Source organism: Leptinotarsa decemlineata, unplaced genomic scaffold (assembly GCF_025532065.1).
Source record: "Leptinotarsa decemlineata unplaced genomic scaffold, Ldec_3_MD MMD2_P_RNA_scaffold_4, whole genome shotgun sequence".
Lineage (NCBI taxonomy): Eukaryota > Metazoa > Arthropoda > Insecta > Coleoptera > Chrysomelidae > Leptinotarsa > Leptinotarsa decemlineata.
In genome coordinates, this window is record NW_027412531.1 from 5,292,476 (window position 1) to 5,310,154 (window position 17,679).

A 17,679-nucleotide genomic window follows, 5' to 3' on the forward strand; every position below is an offset into this window, starting at 1 on the left:
TCTATTTGGGGTGGAATTGTTTCTCAACAACAAATCCCTGAATATCGAAGGCTGCTGGTCTCATAATGTGCAACTATAGAGTGAAAACGTGGAAACTGCTGAGATTTGAAACTCGTTCTGGAAAGGTTGCTGAGACGGTTTTACATGCTATTTTTGAGAAAACTTCTCAAATTGATGAATATTATGATTTAAAAGTGGTAAAATTTCATTCAAATAAGAAGGGACTATATCAGAAAAACATCCTTGAAATTTGGAAGTACGGTGCCTAGGTATGTTGAATGGGTTAATTCTCAAATTGACCATATGTATGTCAGAATGCCTGCTTAATAAACAATATAAATAAGTAGGTGTTTAAGTTTGAAGCAACTTAAACAAACAAATTTTTATCTAATATTGGACTCTGTACCTCATATTCAGCTCCTTCATTTGTAACAAAAATGGTGTGCTATGTTCACCATATGGTATACACCATACGAATCGCATGCAAGCATTTTGTATACGTTGTAACTTCTGCTTGTTACATTGCGGCAAAAAATTGTAATACACCGAACAACAATACTCGATATGGGGGTATATAAGAGTTTTAACTAACCTGAGTTTCATTTCTTCTGATAACTGATACTTGACTTTGTATAGCGATTTAAGTTTGAAGAATGATACTTTGAAAATGTTTGTCACATGTTCATGGAAAGACAAAGAGCTATGTATGGTTACGCCAAGATTTCCAGCACTGTCTACCCAGTCAATGTCTGCGTTATCGAGAGTGAGCCTAAAGTTATACTGAGTTTCTGTATATAGAGTAACGCTGTTCAAAGTGTATGAATCCATCACATGACGAATATTTGGGGTACAAACTGAATGATAAGATAAACTGATGGATGTAGCCGTTACTACATGGTAGTAAAATATCAATGAGAGAAAGAGAAATGAAACTTTCTTTGTTTTTCACCACTTTTATTTGTAACTAACGTTACTGCAGTTTCCTTCTATATGGACATTTTCGAACTTATACATTAAACTAACAATGGTTCATTACATTAGCCCTTATACACCACCCCTGTAGGTACTAAAAGAGTTACTTGGCTTGATTGAGTACCTGAATTTACAGTTTACAATGCGGATGTGCCAATTCAAAAACCGGTGAGTAAACTAAATCAATTTGATCATTTAACAGGTTGCACCCACAATGTTTATGCTTGTGAATTTCCAAGGATTCTAAATAATGGAGTTTGTAACCCTTCCTTGCACAGTGCAAAATTTCCGTATCGTTTAGATTCGGAAACTTGTGGTTGTATGCCAAAGAATGGTTTGAAAACTTCGAATCATTTTTTCCTAGTCTGTAGAACCTTTCATGTTCAGCATACCGGTTTTGGAAATTTCGGCCACATTGTCCCACATAAACACCATTACTCTTCGAACACTCAAGCTTATTAACTCCAGATTTTTACAATTTGTCCACATTATCTTCGGCAGTGAAAAAGAAATGAAATAACCTGACATGCGGTCTGAATGCCACTTCCACATTGTTTTTTCTGAAGAAACCCTCAATTGTCTCTGTGTAAGTTTGAAAATGTCCTTATAGGACGAAACTGCAGTAACGTTAGTTACAAATAGAAGTGGTTAAAAACATAGAAAGTTTCATTTCTCTTTTCTTGAATGAAAAGAGGTTTTTTTAGGTAATTCTTCAATCTTAGGTAGTTCATTATATAAACTTATTTTCTAATTTGTATCTGAAACAAACTGTGCATGATATTATTGGGGTAGAACAAGTGGTAGAAAGTCATCCTCAAAAACTGATCTTTCCTAAAAATACTCTCTTCTCAAACTTGCTGTTATTTTATTTATGACATATCTATAACGTACCTTCAAATTTTCAAGCGACAAATAAGTATTTATGCGACTTTCCAGTTTGAATTCCACGAAAATAATTACTATATGAAAGAACTTTGCATGATCTACACATCCATGTATAGAGTTACTTATTTTCAAATTGATTACTTCCTTCCTTCCTTTGGAAGATTCCCACATTTTTTTTGTATTAAGATGGAGTAGTAGAAAGTCAAAAACTTTCTTTCCCATGAAAGAACTCTTTTGTGTCTACTCGTATACAGGCTGATTCACGGTGGATGGCACATTAGACGTTTCTGGTGAACCAGACAACGGATCACTTTGAAAATTTAATGGAGGGCATATTCGGATATTCTCTAGCCAACTAAAATATTTTCAACAATAAGGTGTTGCCGCTTCTATTAGAAAGCAGTAGCAACTTTGATTTTTCATATGGAACACTCTGTATATAATATTATTTTTGGAATCTCCAACAATTGCCCGACAACTTTTCTTGATATTTCCCTATACCTATCTGTTACCGTTTTCGAAATAAAAATTAATTTCAATTTTTTTCTTCGAAAATCATGACTTCTAAAAATGCCGATATCTTTTAGTTAAGAAGTACTATGATATCGAAATTTGGTTTGTAGTTAGGTGATACTTGGACACTTCTCACACGTCAGCCTAATCTCCGTTACTTCAATACAGGGTGGTAAAAAAATACAGTTTTTTCGTTTGCTTGAAAAAGTTGCTGAAATTTGATTATTTTAAACGAAACACCCTGTATATTATTGAAAATTCGGAAAGCTGCTGAAATTTGCTTTCTTTCTATGTATATCATACCTATACCTAACTAGTCAAGTTTCGGACTTATGAACATTTATTTGTGAAAATGTCCCTTCAGAATGGTATTTCCATTCGGTATTTGGTAAGCAGGCCATGATTACTATTTGACAGTAGCGTTGTGACATTCTCCTAATAATATCGACATTTTCGTCACTTCAGAAGTTGCAAATACCTTCAAAACGATGGAACAAAACTATTCAAACGAAGTTATTATGAACTTGTTTATTATTTTTGGACAGTGTGACAAAATTATCAGCAGAACATGTAGAAAGTTCAATAAAATGTATCCGAATCTACCGCCAATGAACCTCAAGAAATTTATACGAATTCAGAACAATTTCAATATGTTTGGATAAACTTTAAAAAAGCACCAAGAAACTTGAAATTGGAAATATTGATATGAATAATTATAAAAAAGTAAAACAATCATGTGGAATATTTCAAAATATGTTCGAATCGCTGGTCGTTCACTTCCAAGCACTTTAAAATGCGGGTGTTGACTGCTTTCGTGGTGGCAGATCTGATTTCATTGGGATCCAAATCTTCAAATGTTTGGGCAATTCTTTCTAACAATTCATCTCTCGAACGCACGGGTATTTTGTAAACTTTTTCTTTAAACATTCCCCACAAATAAAAATCTAATGGATTAAGATCGGGTGATCTCGCTGGCCAATTCCATGGTCCCAAGCGCCTCATCCACCGATCGTCAAATAGTCTATCCAGTTCTGCGCTCACTTCTCTTGTGCAATGTGCAGGAGCTCCGTCTAGTTGGTACCAACAGTTTCGATAATCTTCGAGTGGCAGATTATCCACGAAACTGTCTGCAGTATTCTCCAAAATATTCAGGTAGCTTCTGGATGTTAATGACTCCTCGTATATCACGTACCTCAATTTGTTGTCCATCAACATGCAGAAGACATTAAAACTAAATTTTTCTTGAAATCCGGCTTCTTTTATGACGTGAGGATTTTCACTGGACCAATAATGACGATTTTTTCTATTGAAAATCCCTTCTCTCGAAAATTTCGATTCATCAGTCCAAATAATTTTATTTAAAAAAAGTGGATCTTCTTGAATGCGTGTCAACAACATTTCACAAAATTCTACTCTCTGTTGAGGATCTTGAGGCTTCATTGCTTGAATTTTGGTGAATTTATAATCATGCATTTTATGTCTTCGCAAGATTCTTTGAACCGATGAATATTTTATACCCAAATCTTCTTCAGCACTTATTATCGATGACTCGGGAAATGCGTGAAAATATGCTAAGACATTAATCTGGTTGTCTTCGAAAGTTACGTGTCGAGGCAAGTTTCTTGGTGCTTTTAAAGTTGATCCAAATGCATTGAAATTGTTCTGAATTCGTATAAATTTCTTGAGGTTCATTGGCGGTAGATTCGGATACATTTCATTGAACTTTCTACATGTTCTGCTGATAATTTTGTCACAGTGTCCAAAAATAATAAACAAGTTCATAATAACTTCGTTTGAATAGTTTTGTTCCATCGTTTTGAAGGTATTTGCAACTTCTGAAGTGACGAAAATGTCGATATTATTAGGAGAATGTCACAACGCTACTGTCAAATAGTAATCATGGCCTGCTTACCAAATACCGAATGGAAATACCATTCTGAAGGGACATTTTCACAAATAAATGTTCATAAGTCCGAAACTTGACTAGTTAGGTATAGGTATGATATACATAGAAAGAAAGCAAATTTCAGCAGCTTTCCGAATTTTTAATAATATACAGGGTGTTTCATTTAAAATAATCAAATTTCAGCAACTTTTTCAAGCAAACGAAAAAACTGTATTTTTTTACCACCCTGTATTGAAGTAACGGAGATTAGGCTGACGTGTGGGAAGTGTCCAAGTATCACCTAACTACAAACCAAATTTCGATATCATAGTACTTCTTAACTAAAAGATATCGGCATTTTTAGAAGTCATGATTTTCAAAGAAAAAAATTGAAATTAATTTTTATTTCGAAAACGGTAACAGATAGGTATAGGAAAATATCAAGAAAAGTTGTCGGGCAATTGTTGGAGATTCCAAAAATAATATTATATACAGAGTGTTCCATTTGAAAAATCAAAGTTGCTACTGCTTTCTAATAGAAGCGGCAACACCGCATTGTCGAAAATATTTTAGTTGGCTAGAGAATGTCCGAATATGCCCTCCATTAAATTTTCAAAGTGATCCGTTGTCTGATTCACCAGAAACGTCTAATGTGCCATCCACCGTGAATCAGCCTGTATATCCACTTTCAAAATATTAATATTTCAACATATGCTAGTTTTCTCAACAGTGAATATTCATTCGGAAATAATGGACTTTTAATGTCTTTTTAATACTCACTAATGTCGGTAAATGTAGTTATGAACCTTCTAAATATTTGAACAATAATGATTTCAGTTGAATTTGGTACTGTATTTAGGTGAGAAGTATTTCAGTTATGTTCGGGTTCGGAAAAACACCCAAAAAGGAAATGAATTCACTACGTTTCTCTTTGAAATTTGGAAGTTTATTAGGAATCATCCCGTGGTACAACTTTGAAAGAGGAAGGGAACCGAAATCAAATTATACCTCAATACATAGAATATTTTTAACATGCACATATGCATATTTCATTTCAGTTATTGCTTACGCCTCTTTTGCCATTGCTGTCAATTGTAACAATATTCAAGGTGTATTACTCTTGAGTATCTGCACTTTATATTTCTACTATTCGCTTATAATTCTTTGGAACCAGTTTATAGGATTCAGTGTGAAATGGGGTAAATTTTTGAAACTTTTACAGTATTTGGACCAAATTTCTCATCACACTGACAGCAGTATTAACAAAAATACTTTACCCTACATCCAAATTATCCTGGGAATAACGTTCTCTGTTGTTACAGAAGTGTCCCATTTCGAATTCAAAGTTGTAATAGTCACCATATTTGTCGATATATATATTATATGCACTTTCATAATATTTATTAGGAATTTATATTCCCAAATCAATCGGAATATCGAGAAATTTCTCAAAATGTCTACTGCTTTATGTATTCATGAATATATAGCAGCTACCGAAGTAAGAAAAATTGGAAGGCTTTATGGAAATATCAGTGATATTATCAAAATGTTCAACAATTTGTTTGGAGATCGTATACTCATAATTATTTCACTTAATCTTTTCTTTATTCTGGAAGTAATTGCTGGAATTATGAAAGCAGGAAATTCAAAACCGAGTTTCAGGAATGATTTGGCATTGGTGATCTATATGGTAAATACTATTATTTCTATAAATATATAACTCATTTATACAACACTTATATAATATATAGTATTATAATAATTCAACTTCAATGACATAACAGGTGATTTTCCAAGAGGTGAAGGATTTGATTTTCGAAACAGCTCAAAAAATTTGAAAAAATTAATGAAATGTCCAATTCTGGCACACCCTCTCTAACATATCGACCGGTATTTCACTTATAAATGCTTCAATATTGGCTTCCAGAGCGTCAGTCGTTGCTGGTTTATATCTGTAGACATGAGCCTCAACATGACCCCACAAGAAATAATCCAAAGGCGTTAAATCACACGAACTAGGCGGCCAATTGACGGGTCCCAAATATGAGATAAACTGTTCACCGAATGATGCTCTTAATTGGGCCATTGTTTCGCGTGCTGTGTAGCATGTGGCGCCGTCTTGTTGAAACCACATGTCAGGCATATCCAATTCTTCCATTTTGATGAAAAGAGAAATGAAATTTTCTATGTTTTTTACCACTTTTATTTGTAATTAACGTTACTACAGTTTCGTCCTATACGGATATTTTCAAACTTATACAATAAACTAACAATGATTCATTACATTAGCTATTATAAACCACTCCTTTAGGTACTAATAGAGGTAATTGGCTTGATTGAGTTTGATTGATACAGTTTACAATGCGGATCTGCCAATTTAAAAATCGGCGAATAAACTAAATCGATTTGATCATTTAACAGGTTGCACCCGCAATCCCAGTTAACACAAACATCTATGCGATATTACTTTCTTGTCTTTTAATCTATTGAAATGTGAGGTTCTCATATACATCACTGTTACCGTAAAGCATGGTTGCACAGACTTATGAAAACTAGAGGCCACTCGGGCAAATCATGAACTGATGGCGGGCCGGCCGCCAGAAGTATAGGTAATTAAAGACAATAAAGAATTGATAATAATTTATTAAAATTCAAAAAGAATTTATTGATTTGAAGCGTGGCACTGCATAGTGCTTACAATCTTTTTTATATTTGGCTCAAATTTACTTGTAGCAACACGTAAAACTGTTTCCAAACTTTCATTTGCAAGGCGGTTTCGATTTTTTGTTTTATTATTATTTAGTATTGAAAAAGTTTGTTCACATATATAGGTAGAACCAAATAAGCTGGCACATTTCAGAGCGTTTATGCGCAACTTTTCGTACATATTTTTATCAATGCAGCGGTAAAAGTTCAGCAAGTCTCCTTCGTTGAATTTGTTGCGTAAATCTTGATCGTTTTGAATGTCGATAATTTCTAACTGCATTGACTCTGGCGCATTTTCAACTGAAATCGTGAAAGGATTGCTGAATATGTCCAACAGAAGTTTCACTTTTTTAAACTCCGAAAATCTGTCTTGAAAAGATTGAATCAAAATATCTAGCTTTTCTACATAACTAAAATTAATCGCAGTTTTGTTGAATTTTTCAGCCATTTTCTTATAATTCGGAAAATGATTGTAATTTCCAGAATTCAATTGTGATCTGAAAAGTGTCAGCTTGCATTGAAAGGATGATACATGAGGGTAGAGCTGAGATATCAGTTGATTTTTGCCTTGAAGCCGTGTGTTCAAGACATTCAAATGATTTGTAATGTCAACTAAAAAAGCCAAATCACACAACCAATCAGGATTTTTAAGTTCCGGGACATCCCTTTGCTTTTCCGCCAGAAATATTCCAATTTCTTCTATTAAACTTAGAAATCGTTCCAGTGTCAATCCACGGCTTAGCCACCTTACTTCTGTATAATACAGTAAATCTCCGTATTCGCTTTCGATGTCATCAAGGAATTGTTTGAATTGTCTGTGATTGAGTCCTCGTGATTTTATGAAATTTACAGTCGAAACTACCACTTTCATGACATTTTGAAATTCAATTTTTTTAGAACAGAGGGTTTCTTGGTGTATAATGCAGTGAAACTGCATGAGATCTTCAGCGTTTATGTTTTTTCCTTGCAGATGCTTTTTCAGCAAAGTAACTAGCCTGGAATTGACACCAATCATCGAAGGAGCACCGTCAGTCGCAACTCACGATAATTTTGATAAGTCCAAATCAGTTTTTGAACACTCATCCAAAAGTACATTGAGTATATCAACTCCTTTGGTTTGACCTTTCAATGAACACATTCCGAATAACTCTTCTAAGACTTCAAAATCTTGAGTAACACCTCGTATGAATATTAGAAGTTGAGCTGTGGAACTAATATCAGTGGATTCGTCGAGCGCTAATGAAAAAAATTTAATGATCTCAGTTTTTTCAATTGATTGCTCCGCAATATTACCTGACAAAGACATAATTCGTCTTTGGATAGTCATACGATTCAGTTGAATTTTCTCAAACTTTTTTGCTGCTTCTGGACACATTTTCTTAGCGGCAATTTCTATGCATTCTTTTACAAAATCGCCATCATTGAAGGGGCGACTTCGCTTTGCTATCATTCAAGAAATTTCATAACTAACTTCTGTAGCTGTTTCTGAATCTTGAATGGGTTTTGTAAACATAGCTTGCTGACCAATAAGCTCCCGTTTTAAAGACAAAATTTTTTGCTTTCTTAATTCGCCTGTAAACTTGGTAAAAGAACGATGCTGCGTTTCATAGTGCCTTTTTACATTATATTCCTTTGCAATCGCAACAGAATTCTTGCAAATTAAACAAACGACTTTGTTATGCGACCATATAAAAAAGTATTTCTCAGTCCAAATTTCTTGAAACTGCCGATTTTCATCTTTAACCTTACGTTTTTTACTAGGTCCTGGCTTCTCCATGTTGCGTTCTAATCCTGGCTAGGATTAACACAGAACCTAAAAACAATTACAGTATCTACTTAAATTGCCCATTCTTTTTTAAATTATCAAAAATAATTGATTAAATTCCTCAGAAATTTTAAGATTTTTATACAGATTTTATATCTGAAATAATGACGTAATTATTACAGTTAGAGAAATTCTGATAAAAATAGTAATTTCTTTGTTTTATTTTAATATTTGGCCAACATTAAAGCTAAATTTGATTGAAATTGATTAAATAGGTAGGGAAACACTTATTAATAACAGAGTTTTACTTACGATTTCTCAACACAATTATACACGGCACTTGACGGGTTAACAGGAAATCTACGTTGAATGTGGATCAAAATATATGACACCGGCTAGTCGAGTTAAAATCTACACTAGAACTATTGCCTCCCCAAAACACTATTAAACTGCACTTATTCTCAATCACTTATTACTTCGCTTTGTATTTTCGCGCTTATTTCTTTCTGTTGACATTTCACTCAAATTAAAACCGAACTGTCGGTCGCTGCGGTTAGCGTGGCTTTTATACCGCGCATTCTACTCTGGAAGCTTCGTGTATCTACTCGTACCTACGCGAACAATCCGGAATTCGGGACTATTGCTATCTCGCTTGCTCACACCGCGCTAGAAAATTCTTGATTTCTCTACTTCTACCATTTTGAACTTTATATAAAGGGGGCAAGCGATGTTACTTGACTTAGCATTTTTGGGCGCTAGAATCAAATAGCGCTGAAAGTCCCACATAAACACTATAACACTCCGGACACTTAAGCTTATAAACTCCAGATTTCTCCAACTTATCCACCTTATCTTTGGCATTGAAAAGGAAATCAAGATAACCTGGCATGTGGTCTGCATGCCATTTCCACATTATTTTTTCTGAAGAAACCCGCAATTATCTCGGTTCTTTTTCAAAAATAAGTTAGCGTTACCCATCTCTTCATTTCTGGTTGTTTGAGGGTATATTAATCTGTAAGTGAATTTCCGGCTTCGTTTCCTGACTAACTTCTGGATAGTATCTGCGTTGGAACAATTATTATGACCTACCTGTGTAATTATATCAATTTGCCTAGTACAGCATTGAATATTAGACTGCTAATTTATGACTGTCTGGATGGAAAGAATCGCTTGAAATGTCTGTATAGCTAGAGTTTCTGAAAACATTGAACTGAAATTTATTATGATTGTGTGTAATGGTCAGGTCTAAGAAATTTATCTGTTTCGAGTATAAACTGAATATGACTATTGAGATTATTCATGAATGTCATAAATTGGTTCAGCAGTCGTGTAGTACCTCTGAAATGGGCGAGAATATCGTCTATATATCTGTACCAAAAAAAAATATGTTTTTTAGCCAGGTCGGAATTTACTATAGTGGTCTCCAAGTTGTTCATAAATATGTCTGCTGAAAGTGGATTAAGGGGTGAGCCTATTGGTAAACCTAAATCCTCTTTATAAAATTTGTTGTTGAACTGAAGGTAGCTCTGCTTTAGGCACACAAAAAGTCGTCAATCATCACACGGTAGCGCTCGACATTCACAGTAACGTTCCGGCCATTTTCGTTTTTGAAGAAGTACGGTCCGATGATCCCACTGACCCATAATCCATACCAAACAGTGACTTTTTCTGGATGCATCGGTAGCTCTTGCAATGCTTGTGGTTGGTCTCCACTCCAGATGCGGCAATGTTGCTTTTTAACGTATCCATTCAACCAGAAATGAGCCTCGTCGCTGAACACAATTTTGCAATAAAAATGTGGATCTTCCTCCAACTTTGCCAGCGCCCATTCACCAAATGTTAGGCGTTGTGGGAGGACGTGTGGCTTCAATTCTTACACCAGCTATATCTTATAAGGTTATACACCCAAATGCTTTCGCAAAATTTTCCACGTAGTGGAGTAACAGAGGCCCAATTGCTGCGAACGGCGGCGAATCGACATTTCACGGTCATCACGAACACTGGCAGATACAGTCGCAATATTTTCTTCGGTCCTCACTCTACGTATGCGTGTTGGTGGTTTAATGTCCAATAATGTAAACTGGGTTCAAAATTCAGTTACAAACTTTCAAATAGCTTCCTCAGTAGGCCGACGAAACTGCCCATAAATTGGAAGAAGTGCACGATGCACTTTCTTCACCGAACATGAATTTTGATAATGAAATTCAATAATTTGCAAGCGTTGTTCTTTCGTAAGTAGATTCATGGTTAAATTATAGACCAAACTGAACAAGTTTGACAATGACACAAGACACGATTCACGCGTGATCTGTCAAAAACTCTTGTCAAAAAGATACCAGCAAAAAAATCACTCATTAATTTATAAAATCCAGCCAATTAAAATAGTCCTAACCTAGTTTTGAGTTGATGTTCAATGCAGTATATTGGTTTTTTCTTTATCTAGTACAAGAGAAACTTCGACTTGCCAATAACCAGCTCAAAGTTGATCACTCATTTTGATCTCCCTGGATAACGCCAATACTAGGAAATGAATAAATGTCATTCTTAGTGATGTCATCCAGCGGTGTATAGCCTACTCTGAATAAACTATTTTTTCATCACTCTAACATAACTGGGAGTGAGCGTAAACTTTTGATGATCAATGAATCCTTCTTCTAGCGTGTCAATCTTTTTGTTACTCAAATGGAAACTTTTTCAGAACCCCACCAATTGGTTAGGCGTCCCTGGTGTTGATTAGATGTTGGACCTAGATTTGTTTTTTTTTTTTTGTAGTTATAGTCGTAGTGAACATAATCACCATGATTATTTAAAAATTCCTTCATTTCAAGATCTTTCTCAGTGACAAGATGGTGTGATTTTCCCAGTATTGTTCCCGCTGTTATCTTTTTGAATTCGACTTTCTGAATTTGCATCCTTCACTAACTTATGATGCACTGTTTGAAACATTTGGTGTAGTAATGAATATTACTGGAGTTTTTGATCTTCCTCTTTGAAGATGATCACTTGGTGATCGAAACACGTGTCGAGGTGTTGAAAATAACGATTTGGTGTTGGGAAAAACTCCAGTAATATCCTTCACAAAATCAAAAAACAAGCACTCTTTCTAATCACCAGAAATGCAATACTCTTTTTGACACGAGTGTTACCAACCAAGTTGGCGACTCCAGAAAATGATGAAAACTGATTCTTGACTCTGCAACTCATTTATATTCAACAGAGTACATTTTCACTTACCGGTGAACATGATTGATTTCTGTGAAAATTACGACAAATTTTGACAGATTTGCCATTTCATTTACTTTATGGATGTTCTCCAAAACGTGTTGAACGACACTAAGATTCTTCTAATCGTCGAGGTCAGATATTTGTGCGTGTTTTTTGAAACAAGTTTTAGTGGCTTGCTCAGTCTGACCAATATACTTTTTGACAGTCCTCATAGCTCATTCCATATATCCTCAGTAGATGTTTACAGCTGATTCTCGGCCTCCCCCCACCACTATGACGTATTAATTGCTTATTTTTGTTGGTTTAGTGAAATCAAGGTGATGTGATCTTGAAGTGTCTGGTGCATGGACCATTCAGAATTTTTTCGACATTTTGTGTGTGTGTGACGTAATGACGTAATTGCATTTGGTTGTTGGGGCATATTTCAAAGATCATGCAAGTAATGAATGTTCCATCGGTGTGAGTCCACCAAGCGATGTGACGTCACAGTAGGCAAGGTACAGGGTTTATCATGTGCATGTCTGTATATAAACATACGTCTGCATACTTCAAAGATCCTCCAAGTAATGAATGTTCCATCGGTGTGAGCCCACCAAGTTAGTGGTGTGACAGCTGCAACCGTTCAGCAGTAGGAGAGCGAGATGTGCACTCCACGGCGTATGGCTGAGTAATGCGTATTCATCGGTATGTCCCCACCTCTGTCTCGACATCTGTCCTGTACGCAAAGCGCAACGCTGTCTGTTCATATCGGCATCCGTTAATGTGTTCAACTTAGAGATTGAGTTGGTGCATGTAACTGAGAGGTGGGGATGGCTATGTCGTCTTGACGGATACGATCAGAGTGTATTTAAGAAGCGGACCAGTCTAGGTTATGTTAGTTTACATCAAGTGAGTTAGTGAGAACGTATCATAGAAAATGTATTCCTGTGATTGTGGTAAATCTTTCACTCGTAGGGATAATCTTAGACGGCATCAGCTCCAGAGTTGTCAAGGAGGGCCTGCAGTGAAACGGGTGAGAGTGGATAATGCAACACCTATGTATACGTGCAATTGTTGTAATGTGACAATTTCTATAACCCAAGTGAATTCTCACCGAAGAACCATGAGTCATAAAAATAATGCATATGTTCAATTGTCTGACGGTGTTCAAATTATAACGAATTCATTCAATTGCCGCATTGCTACATACAGGGTGGAGTGTTCGATTGTAGCCACTGACTATATATCATTTTTCAATGAGATCAGACAGAAGGTCGTTGAATCACTGGAATCGGCCATCAGAATCCATAAAAGCATCAAGGTGAATATGGAAGTTTTTGGGAATTATATTCTTCAGACTCAAGATATGAGGGACACGAAGTCATTTAATTCCCAAAATGAAATAGTGGACCAATCTTCCGATTTGAATGACGTTTTTGATGGATTTCGTGATGTAATTGTGGCTCAAACGACTGAATTGCAAGAACGTGACTCAGGTATTCATTTTTTTAAAATTTCAATAAGATTGAATAGTAATATATATTTTTTTATAATTCAGGTTGAACTTGTGAAAATATATTGTTTCTCGAGGTCAACATTAATAAATACAGTCCACTGGAAGGACGTTCATATGTGAAGCTGCCTGAATTTATTTAATGGAAGAAAGCTGTTGTGAATGTTCGTAATGAAGATCAATATTGTTTTGCTTGGGCTATAACATCAGCATTATATCCTGCAGATAGTCGAGTGTCCGAACTTACGTCATATCCACATTTTTTCACTGTTTTAGATGTCACAGGTATGGATTTTCCGGTTAAAATTAATAATGAGAGTATTGAAAGATTCGAAGATAGGAATGATATTTCAAATAATGTTTACGGTTTAGAGAGTACATTGGAGAAGGGTAAAATGAAGTATGAAGTGATTGGTCCATTACGATACTCACAGAGAAGACTCCGGAGACATGTCAATTTGTTGCTTATAACTGATGACTCCGGTAATGGTCACTATTGTTGGATCAAAGATCTTTCAAGATTAGTTTCTGATCAACTATCAGCTCATAGACAGAAAAAATATTTTTGTGACGGATGTTTGATATATTTTTCTGATGAGAGATTGCTTTCACGTCATAATATGTATGATTGTAATCACATTAGTACCACAACACCAACTACTAATTTAAAGATCAATAAATATGGTAGAATGGTTGCGGAAAATAAACTAATGTTTGAAAACTTTGAGAGACAAATGAGGGTGCCATTTGTAGTGTATGCTGATTTTGAATCAGTGCTTAAACCGATTCATGTGAATGAGCCGAATCCTGAAAGTTCATACACGATTAAAACATTCAAACATGCCCCATATTCATTTGCTTATTTGATAAAGTAATCATATAATGATGATTTGTTAAAATTTGTTACATATAGGGGTGTAGATGCTGCTCAGAAATTTGTGAGTAGCATTGAAGATGATTTGAATGAGATACATGAAAATCATCTCAGATACCCTAAACCAATGGATACACAAACTGTCAAAGAAGAAGAACAGTTTGCTGCAGCCAGAACTTGTGGTATATGTAATAAAGCATTTATTGATGGTGAAGTCAAAGTTGGAGATCATTGTCATGTCACAGGAAAGAAAAGATCACATGCCGCTCACTCGAAATGTAATTTAAATTTCAAAATACCAAACTTCATACCTATCATTTTTCATAATTTAAGTGGTTATGATTGTCATTTATTCATAAAAGAATTGTATAGGAATAAAGAGAAAGTTGATGTTATCCCGCAAACTAAAGGGAAATATATATCTTTCACGAAGCATCTCTTTACACACAGCTATACCGATAAAGATGGTGTGGTTAGGAAGAATTATCTCAAAATGAGATTTATCGATAGTTATAAATTTATGACTAATTCGTTGGAGAAGTTGAGTGCAAACTTGACCTCCGATCAATGTTTGGAGATGCACAAACATTTCCCACAAATTGAGAAATTCAATTTGATGAGACAGAAAGGTGTATTTCCATATAGTTTTGTTGATGACATCGACAAATGGAATTATCCATTACTTCCGACAAAAAATCAGCTTTATGACACACTCAATTGTGAACATATATCGGAAACTGATCATGATAGGATTAGAAATGTTTGGAATTTATTCGAGTGTTAGAATGTGGGAAAATACTCTGATTTGTATTTGGAGTCGGATGTATTGCTATTATGTGATATTTTTGAATACTTCCGCACCACAAGTTTAGAGATATATAACTCAGATCCGGCACAATATTACACTGCACCTGGATTATTATCATGGGATGCCATGTTGAAGTTCACTAATGTTGAATTGGAATTACTAACTGACATTGATATGATTCACTTTTTCAAAAAGGTATACGAGGTGGAATTAGTCAATGTAGTGAGAGGAAACATATAGCAAATAATAGATTTTTACCGAATTATATTCCCAATGAACCTTCCACATTCATTACATATTTAGATGCAACAAATCTATATGGTCACAGTATGTCACAACCTCTACCAACAAGTGAATTTACATGGTTGACACCAAATGAAATTCTTAATCTTGATGTGATGGATGTGAGTACTGATAGTCCGTATGGGTATGTGTTTGAAGTGGACATTCATTATCCACAAGAGTTGCATGATGAACATTCTGATCTTCCATTTTTAGTCGAAAAAATAATACCACCTCGTACACAATCGAAAATTCCCAAATTGATTCCAAATTTGAATGATAAAAGAAAATATATTGTTCATTATAGGAATCTACAGCAAGCTGTCAAAAATGGATTGATTGTAATGAATACACATAGAGTATTGAAATTCAAACAATCATGCTGGATGAAACTCTATATAGATCTTAATACTGAAATGCGTAATAGGTCTAACAACAAATCTGTTAAAGATTTCTATAAACTAATGAATAATGCGGTATATGGAAAGACAATGGAGAATGTAGATAATCGAATTGATGTTAGACTCGTTACACATTGGGAAAATATAAAGAAAAATATGGGTGCCAGCACTCTCATAGCCAAACCAAATTTCAAAAATTGTTCAATTTTCACTGATAATTTCGTTGCCATTCAGTTGGGTAGAGTTAAGGTTCATTACGATAAACCATTATATTTAGGATTTTCCATATTAGAATTATCTAAAACAGTCATGTATGACTTTTTCTATGGATGCATCAAACAACACTTTGATGAAAATGTCTCTTTACTTTACACAGATACCGACTCGCTCATTCTTAAAATAAACACAGAAATTTTTTATGAATTCATGAAAACTAACATAAGTAGATTTAATACATCCAATTACAGTATAGTTAACCAATTCAATATTCCAGTAACAAGTTCAGTCTTGGGTAACTTCAAAGATGAATTTCCAAATGATCCAATCATGAGTTTTTATGGTACAGGTGCTAAAGCATATTATGTGAAATCTGTTGATGGTGAATTTAAGAAAGCCAAAGGGGTTGAACGATCGGTAATAAAGAATGAATTGACATGCGAAGATTATCAAAAAATCGTCGAACAAGGTAGTATGATATTCAGAAAAATGAATTCATTTAGAAGCGTGTTGCATGATATGTATACTGAATTGAAAAATGAAGTTGCATTATCATACCACGACGATAAACGAGCCTACGAACGATAACCCTCAGAAGTCGAAACTTGTGCGAGCTAAGGATTAATGAGGTCTTACCTTTCAACGTGTGATCATAACACATATGGAATAACCTATAAGGACCTAAAAATATATTGGCCAGATTAAGCGACTCACTAGAACTAGTTTCAAAGAAAACGCAGTACATATCCGATGAGAAAAATATAATATCGTTCAACACACTTTGGTGTGGAAATGATGAAATTATTATGATAGGTACATAACACTGACTTTATGTCTCCAACTGTCAACTGCGAACTGCCTTATAAAGTACTGTTCCCAAGTAGAGGGGACTGGATCCTCCGAAAGAAGTTGTTGGTTCACAGATGGATCAAAAACACCTGTAGGTTCTGGTGCACGTGTTTTTAGTCGCAGACCCAGGACAGAGATATCTACCTGCCTAGGAACTCATGCGACTGTATTTCAAGCGGAAATTCACGCTATTGAATTGTGTGCGGAGAAATAGGATAAATCCAATCTCATACACAAGTCAATGAAAATATTCCCGGACAGTCGAGTAGCGTTGGAAGCTCTTGGCTCCTACCGAGCAACGTCTAAATTGATATCAAATTGCCAAAAACGACTCTCCTCGATAGGAAGACTCAACAGATTGTCTCTGGTCTGGATTCCTGGCCATACTGGCCTGGAAGGCAATGAAGCTGCTGACTCTCTTGCAAAAGAGGGTGCTGCAAGCGGCTTCATTGGACCAGCGGCTTCATTGGACCAGAACGTGGCATTGGCATCGCTTTGGGCTTTGCCAAACAAACACTGAACACCTGGATGGTAAGAAGATTTATGGACTTCTGGCAAAATCTTTCAGGATTGGCTTACTCCAAGGCGTTCATTCACCCTTCGAAGCTTGATACCAAACAGTTGAAGGACTACAGTAGGGATGAACTACGATGTCTAACAGGCCTTCTTACAGGTCACTCTCATTTGAATCATCATATGCAGAGACTCGGACTGTCAGAAAATAGTTTATGTCGCTCTGTTTTGGTAAATGATGAAACAGTAGAGCAAATACTTTGTTTTTAGAGTACCCTTACCATCTGACGTGA